The sequence below is a fragment of the Callithrix jacchus genome, chromosome 12 (genome assembly GCF_049354715.1).
Source record: "Callithrix jacchus isolate 240 chromosome 12, calJac240_pri, whole genome shotgun sequence".
NCBI classification, from domain to species: Eukaryota; Metazoa; Chordata; class Mammalia; order Primates; family Cebidae; genus Callithrix; species Callithrix jacchus.
In genome coordinates, this window is record NC_133513.1 from 67,021,683 (window position 1) to 67,041,473 (window position 19,791).

Consider the following 19,791-nt stretch of genomic DNA (forward strand, 5'->3'; position numbering starts at 1 on the left):
CTTTTGGTGTCATTTCCCAAAGTTGCTGCCAAATCTAATGTCAATTGAAGCTTTCCTGTCTACATTTGCTTCTTAGTCTTCTATAGTTTCAGCTCTTGGTTTAGTTCTTTGATACAGTTTTAATTGACTTTTGCATACAGTATAAGATAAGGGTCCAGCTTTATTTTCTTACGTCTGTTGTCTTGTTTTCTCAGCACCATTTATTGAAAAGACTGTTCTTTCTCCATTGAATAGTTTTGGCACCTTTTTCGAAAATTATTTGGCCATATATGCAGGGGGTTTTCTCTGGTCTCTCTATTCTATTCGTCTATACAATTGTCTCTCAGTATCTGTGGGGGTTGATTAGAATCCCCAAATCCATGGACGGTCAAGTGCATTATCAACCTTAAGGTGGCATAGTATTTGCATGCAACCTACCTGTATATTTGTGTATACTTGAGTAATCTCTAGTATACTTATAATACCTAATACAATGTAAATGTCATGTAGTATTTATAATACCTAATGCAGTGTAAACACACTGTAAATAGTTGTTATGCTATATTTTTCAAATTTATGTATTTTTTTATTTTTTTCCAAATATTTTTGATCTGTTGGTTGAATTCATGAATGCAATCTGTAAATGCAGAGGACCAACAGTATATCTGTCTTTATCCCAGTCCTGCAGCGTTTTCGATTACTCTGGGTTTGTAGTAAGTTTGAAATCGGGAAGTGTGAGTTATTCACCTTTGTTCTTTTCCAATATCGTTTTGACTGTTAGGGGTCTGCTGCGATTCCATGTGGATTCAATTAAGAATTCAGAGTTAATTTTTGTATTTCCGCAGAATTGAATTGATTCAATTCAGAATTGATTTTTTCTATTTCTGCAGAAAATATGGAGATATAAATAGAGAAATATATGTATTGAATATGTAGATGGCGCTGGGTGGTGCTGAAAATAGACTTAAATAGAAAATAGACTTAAATTTTCTAATCCACAAATGCAGATGTCTTTACATTTATTTGTGTCTTTAATTTCCTTCAATATTTTATAATGTACCAGCCATTTGTCTCCTTGGTTTCTTAGTTTTTTTAAAAAATGTTATTGAAAATGGAATTTCTTTCATAATTTCCTTTTAAGATTGTCCATTGTTGGTTTATAGAAGCACAGCTGATTTATGTTTGTTGATTTTGTATCCTGTAACTTTGCTAAATTTATCAGTTCTAAGTTTGTTTCCTATGTGTGTGAACTTGTTAGGGTTTTGTAGATAACAAATGATGTCATCTTTGAACAGAGATAATTTTACGTCTTCCTTTCCAATTTGAATGTCTTATCTAAGTTTCTGACTAGGACTTCCAATGCTATGTTGCATAGAAGTGGCAACAGCAGGTATCCTTGTCTTGCTCTTGATCTTAGAGAAAAAACTTTTTAATGTTTCACTATTGAGTAAGATGTTAGCTGTGGATGTTCATACATGGGCTTCATTATGTTGTATTTTCCCTTTTTTCCTAGTTTGTAGAGTGTTTTATGAAAAAATGTTGAATTTTGTCACATGCTTCATCTGCCTCAATTGAGATGAGCATAAGATTTTTTTCCCCTTTAGTCTATGCGCATATTTATTGACTTTTGTGTGTTGAACCATCCTTGCATTCTAGCCATAAATCTCAGTTATGATATGTAATTTTTTTTTTTTTTTTTTACTTTCTCTTTTTAAGAGACAGGATCTCACTATTTTGCCCAGGCAGTAGTCCCTTAGCTATTCACAGACAGAGTCACGGTAATAATGGTAATAATGCTATTGTGAACATCAGTGTATGAATATCCATTTATACATTCTTGGCCTCAAATTGTCCTCCTGCTACAGTCTCCCAACTAGCAGGGACTATAGATGTTTACCTCTGCACCTGACTAACTGCATTTCATTAAAAAATATTTTGTGATGCCTTTCATTATTTATTTCCCTTTCTCACACAAATACCCTGGTCACATTTTGCCTTCCTTTCCTTTTTCCTTTTTCCTTTCCTTTCCGTCTTACTCTGTTACCCATGCTGGAGTGCAGTAGCACAATCACAGCTCACTGGAACCTGGACCTCCTGGTTCCAAGTGATCCTCCCATCCCTGCCTCCCAAGTTGCAGGGTCCTCAGGTGTGTACCTCCATGCCTAACTAATTTTTAAATTTTTTTCAAGTTGGAGCATCCCTGTGTTGCCCAGGCTAGTCTCAAACTCCTGGCCTCAAGTGACATTCCCACCTTGGCCTCCCAAAATGCTGGGATTACAGGCAAGAGCCACCACACCTGGCCTAACTTTGCTTGGAATTATGTGCAGTTTTATTTAGGAAGTGTGAATATCTTTTCATTACTGAGTCTGCACTTCAAATAACATGTATTATTCCTCCAGCTATTCGTGTCGATTTTTTTAATGTTCTGCAGTGGATAAGATTTTCTTCATACCGGTCCTGTGTCTGTTAGGTTTTTTTCTTAGACATTATGTATTTTGACCCTTAGGTGTATATTGATAAATGCCTGAATCATGAATACATATGTTTTACTTACTGGTTTCTCTAGATACAACTTTTGGAATAAAAATAATGTAATCTTTTCCCTTTATATATTTTTAGCTCATGTAATAGCTTGGTAGCTTTTTTCATTCATAGGCTTAACAAAGTTACAGTAGACCTTAAATGTATGAAGAGTGTTGTAAAGAAAAAGTGAAATAAGAATGTTACCAGCTTCTTAAATCTTGCCTAAAGTGTTAGTAAACTGTTCAAGATGTTATTTTCTTATCATATCTTTTGTTTTATCATTGTAATCAGTGGAAGTATATTTATTTTACAGAATTTCACTTTAAGATTGTGTGTACCAGTTCATCTTCAAGTGAAACTGTAGCAAAAATTTCTCATTCAAAATACACATTAAAGAAACATTTTAGTGATGGTTATTTACTATATAAAGCAAGTGTATATTAGAATCCTTTAAATTTATATATATATATATATATATATATATATTTTTTTTTTTTTTTTTTTTCCTTTTTGAGAGAATTTTGCCCCGTCATTCCCAGGCTAGAGTGCTGTGGTACGATCTTGGCTCACTGCAACGTCTGTTTCCTGGGTTCAAGTGATTCCCCTATCTCAGCCTCCTGAGTAGCTGGGATTACAGGTGCACACCACCACACCTGGCTAACTTTTGTATTTTTAGTGGAGATGGGGTTTCGCCATGTTGGCCAGGCTAGTCTTGAACTCTTACCTCGTGATCTGCCCACCTCAGCCTGCAAAGTGTTGGGATTACAGGTGTGAGCCACTGCACCCAGCCTGCTGAAGTATCAATTTCTTTTAAACACTGCTTTTTCAAAATGCTGTATCTATTCAGTAAAATCACAGTGTGCTACAGCATGATATATATGTAGACCATCTATAGAGTTCTTTTAATTCTCTGCAATAGACTTCATTCTCAAATGATTTTTCTCCTATGTCAAATTTCTGAGAACGATTTTATTTCTCTAGAACTCTACTTTAGCAAGGATTAAAATTTGGAGAATAGCAAACTGACTTTTTCTTAAGTATTTCCTTCAGGTAATGTTGGTAGTGTTGAGGAAATAACAGGTTAGAATGTATCCACTTCAGACAACAAATGGTTATACTTTCTTAATTCTTGGCCAAGGTACTTGTGATCTTTTAAAATGTATTGAGGCTGGGTGCAGTGGCTTACTCCGGTATTTCCAGCACTTTGGGAGACCAAGACGGGTGAATCACTTGCAGTTGGGAGTTTGAGACCAGCCTGGCCAACATGAGGAAACCCTGTTTCTACTAAAAATACAAAACTTAGCTGGGTGTGGTGGCATGCACCTGTAATCCCAGCTACTTGAGAGTCTGAGGCAGGAGAATCCCATGAACCCGGGAGGCAGAGGTTGCAGTGAGAGATTACACCACTACACTCAAGCCTGGCTGACAGAATGAGACTCCGTCTAGAATAAGATAAGATTAAAATAAAGTAGTTTAGTTTTACTAAATTCAATAATACACAAAAGATGGGAAGAGGATAGGTGATTTAGGTATGAATTTATTGTCTATTATGTCCTTTTTATTATTTTTTACATAGGACAGAAAAGCAGTAATTCAGGCTTTGACAATACTTTGTTAGACTTTGTTTTAAGGATGTTTTTTCTTTCTATTTTTTCGAGACAGTCTCGCTCTGTCACCCAGGCTGGAGTGCAGCGGTTATGGTCTCAGCTCACTGCAACCCTTGACTCCTGGGTTCCAGCGATTTGCCTGCCTCAGTCTCCCAAGTGCTGAGATTACAGGTGTGTGCCACCATACCTAGCTAATTTTTGTGTTTTCAGTAGTGACAGGGTTTGCCATTTTGGCCAGGCTGGTCTTGAACTCCTGACCTCAAGTGATTCCCCTGCCTTGGCCTCCCTTTAGAATGCTGGGATTACAGGTGTTAGCCACCACGCCTGGCCTGGGAAGTTTTTTTTTCTTATTTTTTAAGAGTTCTGATTTTCACAAATGAATAGTGAATGGAAGCACTTAAACTCCTTATATCTTGTCTTTAAAGTGTTTTTTTATCTTTATTTTTTATTTTTATTTTTTGCCTTTCACCTTCCCCCGTGCTTGACATATCCCAATTAGATGGACAATACACTTATACTGCTGATTCTTTTGAGTTGTAATATCGATGCCAAAGAAGTGTAGAAAATAAGATTTGATCTTTTCAGGCTATAAACTGTTACCTTTATTATTTTTGTCCTTCTAAATAATTTGGAATGTTATCATTCACATTAGAGTACCCAGCAGATGTGAAGGAAAATATATAAGCTTAGTGAAATTTGACTGCTCACTTTTTTAATTGTTCATTGGGAAATGAAAGAGGTCTGGCATATGTTGAAGTTTATTACAGACAAAAATAAAAATGAAGCAGAATCTAGATGCATTACCATTTTGTACCTTTAATAGCTTTTTCTTCCTCTGTTCCAAAGTTTTCCAGATACTGTAGCCTGCTTTTTACTCTGGTGATAAAGAGGAGGTTTCTGAGAAGCGTGGTAGAAATAATGTGGGAACATGGAGAAGAACTGAATTAAGGTCAGGGAAGCTATAAACCTTTGAGTGCTTTTGGGATGTGCTGTGCTCTGTGGGAGGCTGTGTGTATGAGTTCAAGCTTGAGAAACTTTCTTGATAAAAATGTGACTATTAACATTTACTGTTCCTTCCTCTTAAGAGTCTCTTGAGAAGATGAATTTTTATTTAAATGCTGTTTTGTCACTTTTTTTCTGATTATAAAATGCTCACAGATATTTTGTCCTTAGAATTATACCTATCCCTCACAGATAACCTGAAACATAAATATAATAATAACAGAATATGTTGCAAAGATAGGAATTTACTGGTGATTCCTGATAAATTGGAATCTCTAGTTTGTAAGGACAATAGTCTCAATCTTTGGCTTCTTCTTTTTTTTTTTTGAGATGGATTTTCCCTGTTGTTACCCAGACTGGAGTGCAATGGCACGATCCTGGCTCACCGCAACCTCCGCCTTCCGGGTTCAAGCAATTCTCCTGCCTTACCCTCCTGAGTAGCTGGGATTACAGGCACGTGCCACCATGCCCCGCTAATTTTTGTATTTTTAGTAGAGACAAGGTTTCACCTCATTGACCAGGATGGTCTCGATCCCTTGCCTCGTTATCCACCCGCCTTGGCCTCCCAAAGTGCTGGGATTATAGGTGTGAGCCACCGCACCTGGCCTACTTCTTTTTTTTTTTGAGATGGAGTCTCACTCTTATCAATAGGCTGGAGTGCAGTGGCGCAATCCCAGCTCACTGCAACTTCCGTTTTCTGGTTTCAAGCAATTCTCCTCCCTCAGCTTCCCAAGTAGCTGGGACTATAGGCATGCACCACCATGCCCAGTTAATTTTTTGTTTTTAGTAAAGACAGTGTTTCACCGTGTTGGCCAGTATGTTCTTGATCTCCTGACCTTGTGATCCACCTGCCTCAGCCTCCCAAAGTGCTGGGATTACAGGCGTGAGCCACTTTGCCCAGTCTGTCTTTGCCTTCTTTAGCCTTGTAATGTGATTGGTATTATACAGACTGTCCCCAGTTTCTCGACTCTTATTATGACTTGAGCGCCTGCTCTAGGAAGGCTTTTGTCCCCATTACTCCAAGGAAACTGCTGTGATCGAGGTTGCAGGTGACCTCCTCTTTTTAAAATCAAGTATTATTTCCCAGTCTTCATTTTACTGGGCCTATCAGCAGTATTTAATATGGTAATTGCCTTCTTTTCCTTCAAGTACTTTGTTTATTTTGCATCCTAGGACTTTATGGTCACTTGGTTTTTCTCCTATCTGTCTTTCTTGCCTCTTCTTGGAAGGGATTCCTCATATCTACAGTCCTTTAAGGGCCAATTTCTTGGATGTCTTTTTTATCTACGCTCTTGTTCTTGGTCATATGTATTCCTATAACCTTTAAAACTATCTATATGCCATAGACTTCTATATTTATGTTTTTGTTTGGATCTTTCCCCTAAATCTCAGACTCTTATTGAAACAGCCTATTCATTGTTTTTATTTTGATGTCTAATAGGCATCTCAGACTTAATATGTCCACAGCTGAGCTCCTGATACTAATCTGCTCTGCTCTGAGTCATCATCATCCAGTAAATAGCAACTCCATCTTTCTAGTTTAGGTTTCTTGCATTCGTCTTGGACTCCTTTCTCTCATATCCTGTGTCCAAACTGTCAGCAAAGTCTTGTTGGTTCTATCTACAAAATATATTCAGATGCCAGGCAGGGGGCGGTAGCTCACACCTGTAATATCAGTACTCTGGGAGGCCAAGGTGGGTAGATTACTTGAGTCCAGGAATTCAGGACCAGCCTGGGCAACATGGTGAAAACCTGTCTCTACTAAAAATACAAAGAATTAGCCAGGTGGTGTGGTGGTACACATCTGTAGACCCAGCAACTTGGGAGGCTGAGGTGGGAGAATCGACTGAGCCTGGGAGGTTGAGGCTACAGTAAGCCCAGATCATGCCAGTGCACTCCAGCCTGGGTATGAGAGTGAGACTCTGTCATTCATAAATAGATAAATAAAATGAAATTCAAATTCTAACATGTCATCTTTTCTATTACCATTACACTAGTTCACACTATCATTATCTTTTGCATAGATTTTCCTCTTCACAGTCTCTTGAGTTTGTTTCTAGTAGCCACTTAACTAGTTACTTGTAACTAGATATCTAACTGCCTCCTAACTAGTACCCACAAAAGTCTGTGGTATCTATAGCAAATAGTTAGATTATGTTACTTCTATGGTCAAAGGCCTCCAAAGGCTTATAAATTGCTTAAGAATAAAAGCTGAAGGCTTTATTAAGACCCGAGAGACTGCATGATATCCTGCTTTGTAGTCATTCCACATTGACACTGTCTTCTGTTACTCTCTGACTTGGGTATTTTTTTTTCCAGCCACATTGGCATTCTTGCTGTTCCTTGAACATGCCAGGTCTGGTCTCCCTGTATGGCCTTTGCACTTGTTTCTCTGTCTAGAATATTTTTTTCAAAGATAACCACATGACTTCACTTCTTTCAGGTAAGTATGTTCAAATGTTAGCATGCTTGCTCATTGTGGTCTTCTTTGAAGACTACCTTATCTAAGCTTGATCTCTTTACTCCCCTCAACATTTTCTATCATCTATCACCAAATATCACTCTATTTGTGTTGTCTATTTCTTCTTTAAAATAAAAATTATTTATTTTAAAGACTGGTTCTTGTTCTGTTACCCAAGTTGGAGTACCATGGTGTGATCATAGCTTACTGCAATCTGAAATTCCTGGGCTTAGGTGATCCTCCCAAGTAGCTGAGACTACAGATGTATACCACCATACTCAGCTAATTAAAAAAAAATTTGTGGAGACTGGGTGACACTATGTTGTCCATGCTGATCTTGAACTCCTGGCCTCAGGTGATCCTCCCTCCTCAGCTTCCCAAAGTGCTGGGATTACAAGTAGGAGTCACTGCACCTGGCCCTTGTCTCTTATTTCTGCCATACTAATCATTGTACTTTTTCTGCATTAGAATTAAATTGCTCCATTAAATGGACTTTTGTCATCTTTGATAAACTGTATTTTCAGTATTGAGAACATTGTTTAGTAGATAGTAGGTACTGGCAAAAAATTAGCTGGGCAGTAGGTATTCACAAAAAATTAGCTGGGCATGGTGGTGGACACCTGTAATCCACCTAGTTGGGAGGTTGAGGCAGGAGAATTGCTTGAACCTGGGAGGCAGAGGTTGCAGTGAGCTGAGATTGCACCATTGCACTTCATCCTGGGCAACAAGAGTGAAACTCTGTCTCAACAAAAAGATACTAGGTATTCAATAATTATTTGTTGAATTAGATAGAAATGTGCTAGAATTTTTTTGAAATTTATCTTTAATTCTTTGAGATGTGTTATTTTTATTTTGAAAGAACTGGTAAAGCCAAGAAAAGAAAACTTTAATATGTATATATGAAATCAGAAAACTCTTACCCATCCTTTATATAATCCAACTTCTCCATTAAGCCTTTCTATCATACAAACTATAATAATGCCACACTTTCATAATGTTCCTTCTCTGAATATGTATAGCACTTATTACCACATAATATATTTTGTGTGTGCATGTAATATAGTTTGAGTGACTCATAAGTCACTGTTAAGAATTGACTCTCAGTAAATATTTTGAATGCATAAATATCAAGTATTGATTAAGCATGTGGTCAGTGTTGTAGGCTAATAGCATTTAAGATGTAGTCCCATTCTAAAGAAATTTCTACTTCTAATGGAGAGAGGTGATGAATGTAGGTATTCAGCAGTTGATTCATACTACTGTATACAGTTGTAGTATATTTGGAAATATGTTTGTTACTTGTTCCCAGTTCCTGGCAGAGAGCTTCTGATATCCTTGGAATTTCCTGAGTGATAGGGGTGATAGGAGTGTCATTTGTTCTATGAGGCAACCCTTGGTGGGCTTCTGGATAACTTCAGGATGTGACCTGGTCACCAGAAAGACCAAATCTTGATTACAAACTTTGAACATTCTCACCTTCATGCCCTAACCTGTGGGGAGGGGAGAGTGACTGGAGATAGAGTAAATTACCAGTGGCATATGTAACTAAACTTCTATAAAAAGGTTGGGATTGGTGGCTCACACCTGTAATCCCATTATTTTGGGAGGCCAAGATGGGTGGGTGCCTTGGAGCTGAGGACTTTGAGACCGTCCTGGGCAACATGACAAAACCCCATTTCTACAACCAATACAAAAATTAGCAGGGTGTCATGGCTTACACCTGTAGTCCCAGCTACTTAGGAGGCTGAGGCTGGAGAATTGCTTGACACAGGAAGCAGAGGTTGCAGTGAGCCAAGATCCTGCCTCTGCACTCCAGCCTGGGTGACAGAGTGAGACCCTGTGTTAAAAACAAAACAGAAACACACACAAAAAACAAACAAACAAAACAGAATCCTGTAAATGATGGAATTTGGAGAGCTGAGAGGGTGACACCATGAGAGAGGGTATGGAAGCTCCTTTGTTTCCTACCTCACCCCATGCATTTCTTCTATTTAGTGGTTCTTGGGTTATATCCTTTATAATAATCTAGTAAGTCAAATGCTTTCCTGAGTTCTGTGAGTTATTGTACCAAATTACCAAACCTGAGGAGGGGTCATGGGAGCCCCCAATTTATTGCTGTTCAGTAGATCAGTCAGAAGATTGGGGAACCCCATGCTTGTGACTGGTGTTATGAAGTAACAGCAGTCTTGTGAGACTTAAATCTGTAGAGTCTGATGCCAACTCTGGGTAGTTAGTGTCAGAATTGAATTGAATTGTAGAGCACCTCGTTGATATCAGAGAGTTGGAGAAATGGTATTGGTAAACACATCATGTATTTGGTGTTAGGAGGAAGAAACCTGAATAATTAAGGATTGAATTATGTGGTAATAAGTGCTATAGATATTAAGAGAAGGAACATTATGAAAGTGTGGCATTATTATAGTTTCTATGACAGGGAGGCTTAATGGAGAAGCCGGATTATATAAAGGATGGGTAAGAGTTTTTTGTGTTTGATGAATGGAGTACAATCCAGAGAGGAGAATAATGTGAATGTTTGCCTGGAGACAAGAAATGTCTGGTATGAAATAGAAACACTTGGCACGTTTTTATGCCATCTTTAAAACTTTCTTTCCATTTTCTGGTTGGTTACATTTTGAATTATAAGGCATTTATGTGCATTAAATACATAACATTCTGCGGCATTGCTAGAAGTTGTGTAGATGATATAATGATCTAAGTCTCTTTTTAGAAATTTTAATTTTAATGGCTCTTTGGAGTCAAATTCAAAAGAATAAACATGACTACATTTACATCCTTCATATATGTTCAAAACTTTCTTAATATATTTTGTATATGCGTGTAATATAGTTTAAACTGTGTTGTAAGTTCTTTGGTATCCTAGGTTTATTGAGAGTAACTGATATCAAAATGATGTATACCCAGGTTTAAAAATTGTTTACTTTTTTTCTCCCTGGCAATCTAGGACATTCTACTTCTGGACTTGTTCACTATACGTTTTAACCTTTAATGGCAAAACCCAACTCTCCTGATCAGCCTTCCTGAATCTTTGGACAGTATTTTTGGTTGCTTGTCTGTACATCATTTTACCAGGTCTGACTTTCTAGTTTAAGATCTTACCAGTTAGTTTGACTAGTCATCAGTATGTACATTTAACATCTTAGATGTGTAGTCCACAGAATAATGTTTAACAAATAACAGGTGCTATATAAATATTCTTGCATGTTTACATGTCTGGTAGATGTTACTCACTTGGCTCTCCCCTGCTTCAAAAACGCCTAAGCTGTTAACGTTGAGAAGAGGATTGAGAGGAGCAGAATACAAAGATATTTATTAAGGTAATTATAATAGCCATAGAATAACTGAGGCCAGAGAACTGAAAGTAGTTGAATAATGAGAATAAAAATAAAGGAAGAAAGTTGAGTATGGCGGTACAAAGGACCAAAGTCAGAGTTTTCTTCACTCCCACCATATATTGGAGTTAACCCTTTTTGCTAACAGCTGGTTATGATGTGATTTTGTTGAAAATTTGGGTGATGCTTAGAAAAGGAAAGCTGAAAAGAGGGCATTTAAAAGTAAAGCTTGAGAATACAGAGAAAAGAGAATTCAAAATGAGATAATTATGAGAAGGACTTATGATCTAATGCAGGAGGAAGGGAGGAATAGTTGGTATTAGTTTCCATTAATATAGTACTTGCTGTATGCTACACATTGTCTTAATCTTAAGCACTTTATATGCATTAACTTAGTTTGTCCCCATGGAAACTTTCTAAGTTCATTGCTGTTATATTTTCCATTTTATAGATCTGAAAACTGAGGAATAAAGAGGCTAGAATAATTTCTCAAGCACATGCATAGTATAACTGATAACTGGTATTTGAACCCAGATTCTATGACTCCAGAGTCCACTTTCTTTTGTGTTATACTGGGTCCTGGTGAGAGAACCCAAGGACACCTTTAGGCGTTACAGAATGAGGTGACTGTCAAGACTCAGTCTAAACCATGTAAAAAAGGGTGGGTCTTCTAAATCAATGGATTTAAGAGAGCTTTAAGTTCATTTGTATATACAGTACTGTTTTACACACTGCCTTTTTCTGTTTGTCCCTTTTTCCTACAATCCCTTTGCCATTTCACCTACTCTGTGCCTGGTTAATTCCTCCTGTCCTTTTAAGGCATAATTCTTCCAAGAAGTTTTCCCTGACCTCGAGCACTTTTCCTTTTACTTTTTTTTTTTCAAAAGTTTGTGTTAGTGACTTCATAGTAGGTTGACTTCATAACTATTAGTTGTATTAATCAATCTATCTGAACCGTGTTTTTTTTTTTTTTTAATCTATAAATAGGTACTGTTTTACCTAAAAGAGTTGTTATATGAATTCAGTGAAATTTTATGAAGCAGTTACCACGGTGCCTTTTTATGTTTTCTTTACTAAACTTGGTTGTGCACAGTTGGTGTTAGGGAGACTTCAATAGACAGTACAGTAATAAAGGTCAGTAACCTTGAGGCTCAGTCTTCAAGGAAGATACCTTCAATTAAGATTTCTTCAATATTCAGAAACAATCTGAATTGTTGTGGTTCTTTCTCTTTTTGTCTCCTGGGTTTCTAAGAAGTGGATCATAGAAACTTTTTGTAAAGGCTGTATATCTACCATTATTTGGTGGAAGTTAAGAGAATGTGTTTGAATTTTGTTGATTAGAAACTTCTGAAGGCAAAAACAATGTAATTAGAATCATTTGAGGTATTATAAAGGCAGATATCAATGTTTGGATGTTTATTGAAATTGTCTGCAGAATTTTCTTACTGATTTGAGTAACTCCCTTAAATTTTTTTTTCTTGAGACAGAGTCTTGCTCTTGTCACCTCACCCAGGCTGGAGTGCAGTGGTGTGATCTCAGATCATTGCAACCTCCGCCTCCCAGGTTCAAGCGATTCTCCTGCCTCAGTCCTGAGTAGCTGGGATTACAGGTGCCTGCCACCATGCTCAGCTAATTTTTGTATTTTTAGTAGAGAGGGAATTTCACCATGTTGGCCACGTTGGTTTCAAACTCTTGACCTCAGGTGATCTACCCGCCTCTTGGCCTCCCAGAGTGGGCAATAGATACTGAAAAAGTCTCCATCATTAATTCTGATTTGTTTTCTGTAATGTACCTACATTTCTCAGTCTCTTTACACTGTCTATAGATTAAGTTTGCTTTTATATCTCACTGTCGCCTTAGACATCAATGGATCTCATTCCTTTGCTGCATACTCGCTTTTATCTTATTGGTAGGTTTCATCATTCTTGCAACTGATAGAGAAATAAGTTCCTAGTTAACTTTGTTATGTCAAATTACTTCTAAAAAAATAGACAGTAGACTAGAAAGACTGCAGTATATATGTCAGTGAAGTGATTTCATTACATAACAAGTGATTTTTTTTGTGATATACATGTTGTCTACATATGCTAGTATTAGAGAATTATATGGTCTATTTGTCAATTATTTAAATAAAATAATTTGAGGTGACTTTTATTAAGGATAACTATGAATAAGATTGATAAAATGTAAATAAGGCCTTAAAAAACATCCATGTAAACGGAGTTGGTTCAGTAGAAATATCCTCCACAGCTTAGATGCATGAACAAATAAGTGTTTAATTCTGAATTTGTTACTTGTGTGGAGTTGGTGAGTGTCAGGGATATATTTGGTAAATCATAAAATAAAAACATGTTTTAAGAGATTTTTTTTTTCCTGGCTCTGAGTTAAAAAAGAATGTATTTTTTCTTTAATATTAAATGTCGTAATTAATAGTAAGTGATGTTTATAATGGTTTTGTGGTTTATATGGAGGTGTTCTTTATATGGCTTTTTAAAAATAATTTTCAGTGAAAGCTAGGGACAGCATTACACAATAACTTCCTGTTGGTTCTACAGAGAAGAAAGCTAGTGCGATCTAAATACACGGCTTTAAAACATGATAGAATTTTGAGTAGTACTAATAGGCATTAATACTTTATTCTGTGGTATTTGAAGACCGTTTTCACACTTGCTTCTTCAAATATCAATATTATTTAGTCTTTGACGGGTGTTGGCAGTTAAAAGATTAAAGTGTGAGGGGGCAATCCCAGATTTAAAACCCATTCAGCAAATACTTATTGCATGCCGTGTACATATCAGGCACTGGGAATACAGTAGTGAACAAAGTGGACCAAATTGCTGCCCTTATGGAAATCAGTTTATGGAAGGAGAGACAAAAGATAAGAAGATAAATGAGAATGATGAATGGTATGTAAGATAGAGATAAGTGCCAGAAAGGAAAATAATAGCATGAATGTTGTGGGGATAGAGGTGACATTTTAGATAAGATAGCCAGAGAATGCATCTCCGAGAAGGTGACTTTTGAGTGAAAACCTGAGAGAAACAAGGAAGCTAGCTAGTCACGTAGATGTCTGGAGTAAAATTGCAGGCATAAGGAAGAGTAAGTACAGAACCCCTGAGATTAGGAATAAGCCTACATATTTGAGGAACAGTGAATGTGGTATGGTAAGAGAGGAGTGAAAAGCGGGAGAGAAGAAGAGATCAGAAGGGAAACGGGATAGTTTTTGAAGGACCTTATAGACCATTAAGGATTAAGATTTTATTCTGGATGAGATGGGAAGCCGAGTGAGGTGGTTTTAAAAGGATCCCTCTACTTTATTTGTTGATAGTAGACTGTTGGGGTATGGGGTGAGGCAATTGTAATGATTCTGTGGTAGCATTAGATCACGGTGATAGCAATCAGAAGTGGTGAAAAATTCTCAGATTCTTATTTATTTCCAAAACAACTGTTAAGAGTGGGTTGCTGAATTGCATCTGATGTGAGATACAGGGTTAAAGATGGGTTCTAAGACTTTTGGCTCCTGCAAAAGATAGAGTTAACATTTTTTTTTCAGATGAGGATTGACTGGAGGAGCAGAGATTTTGGAGAGTAGTGGTGATAGTGGTAATAATACTGGGGATTAGGAATCTGGTTTTTAGATAAGTTTAGGTGCTTATTTAGACAGGCAGTTACTCAAAGTATCACGTTTATTAGTTCAAGGGAGAGGTCTAGGCTGGAGAATCTGGGAGGAGTCATTATATAAACGGCATTTAAAGCTGTTAGAATGAATGAGTTGATGTAGAGAGTGAATATAGATAAACATATCTAAGTATTAAACCCTGGGGCAGTTTTTAAAGATTAGGTAGATGAGAAAGAAGAGGCAGGGAGGTATGAAATTCAGAAGCAATATTCAGAAAGTTTAGTGGAGTAAGTGTTTCAAAGAGGAGGGATTACCAGTTTTGTCAAATGCTGCTGAGTGAAGTAAGATAAAAGCTGAGAATCTACAATTCACTTTTAGATAATGCATCATTGATAATCTTGATCAGCAGTTTTAGTGAAATAGTGGGAACAAAAGCCAGATGAAGTAAGTTTAATAGAGAACTGGAGGTAGTAGATTAGAGACAGATTAGTCTTGGCATTTGGAAAAAGAAATGGAGCAGAGCATTAGGAGGAAGATGGGATTTTAGAATGGAATGGAAGACAATATACCGTATTTGTATGTTGATGGAAACAATTCAGAGATAGGATTAAGTTGATGATGCAATTAAGGAAGAATTGTTAGAACTATCCTTAGATAGTAGCAGAGTTGGCCTTAGATAGTACCATAAACTTACTCCCTAGTAACAGAAAAGAAGGAAGAGATACTGTAGATAGATAGGTAGTGACAAAGAGGTGAGAGCTTGTGGAAATCTGATTGGTTCTGCTTTTCTTTCTTTCTTTCTTTCTTTCTTTCTTTCTTTCTTTCTTTCTTTCTCTCTCTCTCTCTCTCTCTCTCTCTTTCTTTGTCTTTCCTTTCTTTCCCTCCCTCCCTCCCTCCCTCCCTCCCTCCCTCCCTCCCTCCCTTCCTTCCTTCCTTCCTTCCTTCCTTCCTTCCTTCCTCTTTCTTTCCTTCCGTCCGTCCGTCCGTCCGTCCCGCATTGTTGCTAGGCTGGAGTGTAGTGGCGTGGTCTCGGCTCACTGCAACCTCCGCCTCCCGGTTTGAGTGACTTGGTTCTGCTTTTTAGTGAAATAGTAGCTGATGGCATTGTGATTTAAGAAGTTGTGAAATAGTCATCTAGCAGAGTAGAGATTGAATGAAATAAGTTATGTACAGCAAAAACTGACTTAACATGGTCATGATTTTTTAACTGACATCGTTAATCTTTGAGGAATTCATCATTCATTTCCCTACAGTCACTCATCTCCAGCTATGTTCAGCTGATTGATTAGATACAGAAACGAAGTAGGCAGAGAGTTGGATTTATTGATGATTGAGGTTTGGCTGGAAAACTAAGATGCATTCAGAGAAGGGTAAATGAATTATTCTAATGATAGACCTAGGATTTTACATTTGGTGAGCAAAAAAGTGAAAAAATAAGAAATTAATAACAAACTGTGTTGAGATCAATGAATCTTAGATCCAGGGGAACTTGAATATTAAATGGAAAAATAGAAGATGGGGGTGTGAGAGAGAGAAAGATGCTTGAAATCAAGATTTTTGAGGAATTGCTGTTTGGGACCAAGATAGGGTTCTAAGATAGGGTTTTTTTATTTCTGGAAAGATGGTTCATAGGTTCATATTGCCTGAATAAAGTTAAAGATTCTCTGGTCTAGAGTATGCCCTGGTAAATCAGTGGTTGAGATAGGGTGTGAACAAAATTACTGAACAAGGGGAAATCAAAGAAATGAGATATTGAACAATTAAAACACTCGTCACTGTGGATACTGAAATCACCAGAAATGATAATTGGACAGAAACTAGGACAGAAATAATATTGAATGGAATGATGAATAACATGTTAGGGAATGAGTGAGTGTGGTGGATGACTGGTTGAGGATAATAGGTTAATATAATCTGCTGTTCAAATTTCAGAGTACTGATTTTTAGGGATGAAAGGATATAAGTCTGAAATCATGGTAAGGAAAAGGCCTCACCGCTACACAAGAGAGCTAGTAAGTAGCTTCAGAAAAATTAGATTTGTGATTTTAAGAATGATTTTACCTTGGAGAAGTTAAGAGCTGGAGTTATTTTTTATCTCAGTGTGGCACCTGTGAAACTGTTCCATTAACATAAGGTAATTAAAGAATTGTTATTCCCGTTGTACTAAGGTGAATGTTTATGGTTAGTGTATAGAAATTTGCAGTTTGTGAAAAAGAACAGAAATTTGTGTTGAATTTGGCTACTACTTAAATAGGCATTTTTAATACTCTTTAACATCTCCCCCCTCCATATATAATACTCTCTCAAGGCCTATGATTACATATTGCATATTGAGATTGCTTCTTTTTACTTTTTTATAGATATTAATGCCTTCCAAAGCACTGTTGTTGACATAATACTATAAGGTAAAAATATCTCAGGGTTTTGCCTTTGAATACAGAATCTAACCTTTCCACCATATTGGGTATTTATTTAGAGTATTCAGGTATTTTGCCACCCTCTTTTTTCGTTTGTTTGAGACAGAGTCTTGCTCCATTGCGCAGGCTGGAGTGCAGTGGTGTGATCTTGGCTCACTGCAACCTCTGTTTCCTGAGTTCAAGCAGTTCTCATATCTCAGCCTCCAGAGTAGCTGGGATTACAGGCGCATGCCACCACGCCAGCTAATTTTTCTATTTTTTAGTACAGACAGTGTTTTACCGTGTTGGCCAGACTGGTCTCAAACTCCTGACCTCAAGCGATCCATGCGCCTCGGCCTCCCAAAGTGCTGGGATTACAGATGTGAGCCCATGCCTGGCGTTGGCACACTCTTAAGTCATTTTCAGCTTGTATTTGAGAGTCACCACATAGAACATTGTGAGCCAATAGACTATTCTAAAACTTAGAAACACATCTTAATTCTCAGAAATTAGAAATTTCTTCCCCCAGTTTTTCGTTTTCCATTTCTTGAACTATTTGTTGTTATAGTTTGTGTTTACTGTAATCTTTCCAAATTAAATACTAATTTTGTCTCTGTTCTACTCATTTGATTTATCCAGTCATTCCCTCTTTATTTTCAATTATTCAGTCTATTAAAAGTAAAACTTTCTTTTCCAGAAAAAAAATAAGCCACAACTAGCAATTGTTCAAGCAGGAGATTTTGCTGAGTTGTGGAATGACAGTGAACCTCACTAAAATAGCAATGTGTTACATAATGGCATGTATACAGAAAACAGCAAGTTGATCTGTATGCCACCTTTGTAGTAAAGGAGTGTAAGTTACAACCTCAGCTAAATGATAAAAGGTAATTTATATGAGAAGATCACATGTCAGGAACTTATTTATTCCAAATACAAATACTTGAATGCATTGTTCAGTAGAGATAAAACATATTTCGTAGACAATGTGAGATTTTAATTGGTGTTCTAAAGCTATGCCACTGGTATAAGGAAGTATTGTGAGGAGGGCATTTTAGAGCAGATTTTAGTCTAGGGCAATTTTTTGTCCATTACCATTTTTTTTTTTTTTTTTTTTTTTTTAAAGATGGAATTTTGCTCTTGTTACCCAGGCTGGAGTACAATGGCACAATCTCGGCTTACCACAACCTCTGCCTTCTGGGTTCAGGCAATTCTCCTGCCTCAGCCTCCTGAGTAGCTGGGATTATAGGCACGTGCCACTATGCCCAGCTAACTTTTTGTATTTTTAGTAGAGACGGGGTTTCACCATGTTGACCAGGATGGTCTCGATCTCTTGACCTCGTGATCCACCCGCCTCGGCCTCCCAAAATGTCGGGATTACAGGCATGAGCCACCGCACCCGGCCATTTCTTAGCATTTTCAATGCCCTGTAAATTATGAAGTTAATCACTCCTACTGTCGGGAACAGGAACTATTCCAAGCTCAGGTGAACTTAGGGAATTTCACCCTCTGATCTTTTCAATTTGTTTCATCCACCTTTGTGTAGTCTCTTTAAAAGCACATAGGCTTGGTCAGTCTTTTTTTTTTTTTTTTAAATAGACAGGCTCTGACTTTGTTGCCCAGGCTGGTCTTGAAGTCCTGGGCTTAAGTGATCCTTCCACCTTGGCCTCCCAGAGTTACTGGTGGAAACCACTGTGCCTGGCTCAGGTTGGTCAATCTTTATTTCATTGCTTAGAGAGAACCTCCTCTGGAAATATTTTTCTGTCAGTAGTTTATTCCTCTCTGTATTGTGTCTTGAGAACTCCAGAGTCTTAGGCTCCCAGGGCTTCTTTCTAGACTTACCTTCTTGACTTACAAAGGCTCCTGAGTCCCATATGATTTCCCCCTTGTTTGCATGATAGTTTGGAAACTCTATTCAGTTAGTAAAGTGGTATGATCACAAAGCTTATGTAATGTGTTTCCCATTTCCTAGTCTACTGCCCTTTGTTAACATATGTTGCATCTTAAAAATTTTTGTTTCATCTGTTTTTCCAGGTTTTTTGTTGTTTCAGGCAGAAACATAAATGCCAACTCTGCTAATTCATCTCACTGAAAACAGAAATCTGCTTATTAAACTTTAGATTTTTGTTACTAAAATTTAAATAAAATGTACATATTGGGTACCCAATAGATGTTAGCCCTAAAGCTGCAAAATACTGGCTTATGGAAGTATTTTGTTGGTTTATATGACAATTTAAATTTTGTGACATGAAACATAAAAACTGGATTTTGGATTTCTTTTGAGAAGTTTATACTGTAATAACATTTTGTTTGCATTTCAGCATTTAGCTTGAGCTGAAAAGATTCCTACTTTAGTCAGAGCGTACCCTCTCTAGAGTGTTACCTCAATTTTCCCTTTTTTGGAACTCACTTAATTTACATTGGCTAGGTACAATGGCTCACACTCATAATTCTAGCACTTTGGGAGAATGAGTTGGGAGGATTGCTTGAGGCTAGGAATTCAAGACCAGCCTGGGCAACATATTGGGACCCAATCTGTACAAAAAAATAGTTAATTAGCTGAGGGTGGTGGTACATGCGTGTAGTGTCAGCTACACAGTGTCAGAGACTGAGGTGGGAGGATCACTTGAGTGCCAGAGGTCGAGATTGCAGTGAGCCATGATCACCCCTTGCACTCCAGCCTGAGCATCAAAGTGAGACCCTGTCTCAAAATATAGAAAAGTAAAGAAAAGAAAGTATATTGTTTCTTGCTCAGTAGAGTTTGAGATTGAGATTTGTCATTATTTATAAGATATGAATATTAACATCATGGTTTGTGAATGACATAATTGAATTATTAGTTATTCCTGATGTTGCA

The 19,791-nt window shown here is 37.3% G+C and overlaps 1 protein-coding gene across 11 annotated transcripts in view; it reads left to right on the plus strand.

Moving 5' to 3' along the window:
- The window catches only part of JMJD1C (jumonji domain containing 1C), a 380,550-nt gene that overhangs the window by 76,261 nt on the left and 284,498 nt on the right, over positions 1-19,791 (plus strand). Inside the window, exons 2-5 of one of the 11 annotated variants that reach the window (XM_078345829.1) lie at positions 4,165-4,280; positions 4,956-5,058; positions 7,431-7,554; positions 10,535-10,907. The exons of 8 other annotated variants lie outside the window; for them this stretch is intronic. The gene's annotated coding sequence lies outside the window, so the exon portion shown is untranslated. Of the gene's footprint in view, positions 1-4,164; positions 4,281-4,955; positions 7,555-10,534; positions 10,908-19,791 lie in introns of all 11 variants that reach the window. 2 more of the 11 variants (XM_078345828.1, XM_078345830.1) reach the window with 2 other exon arrangements.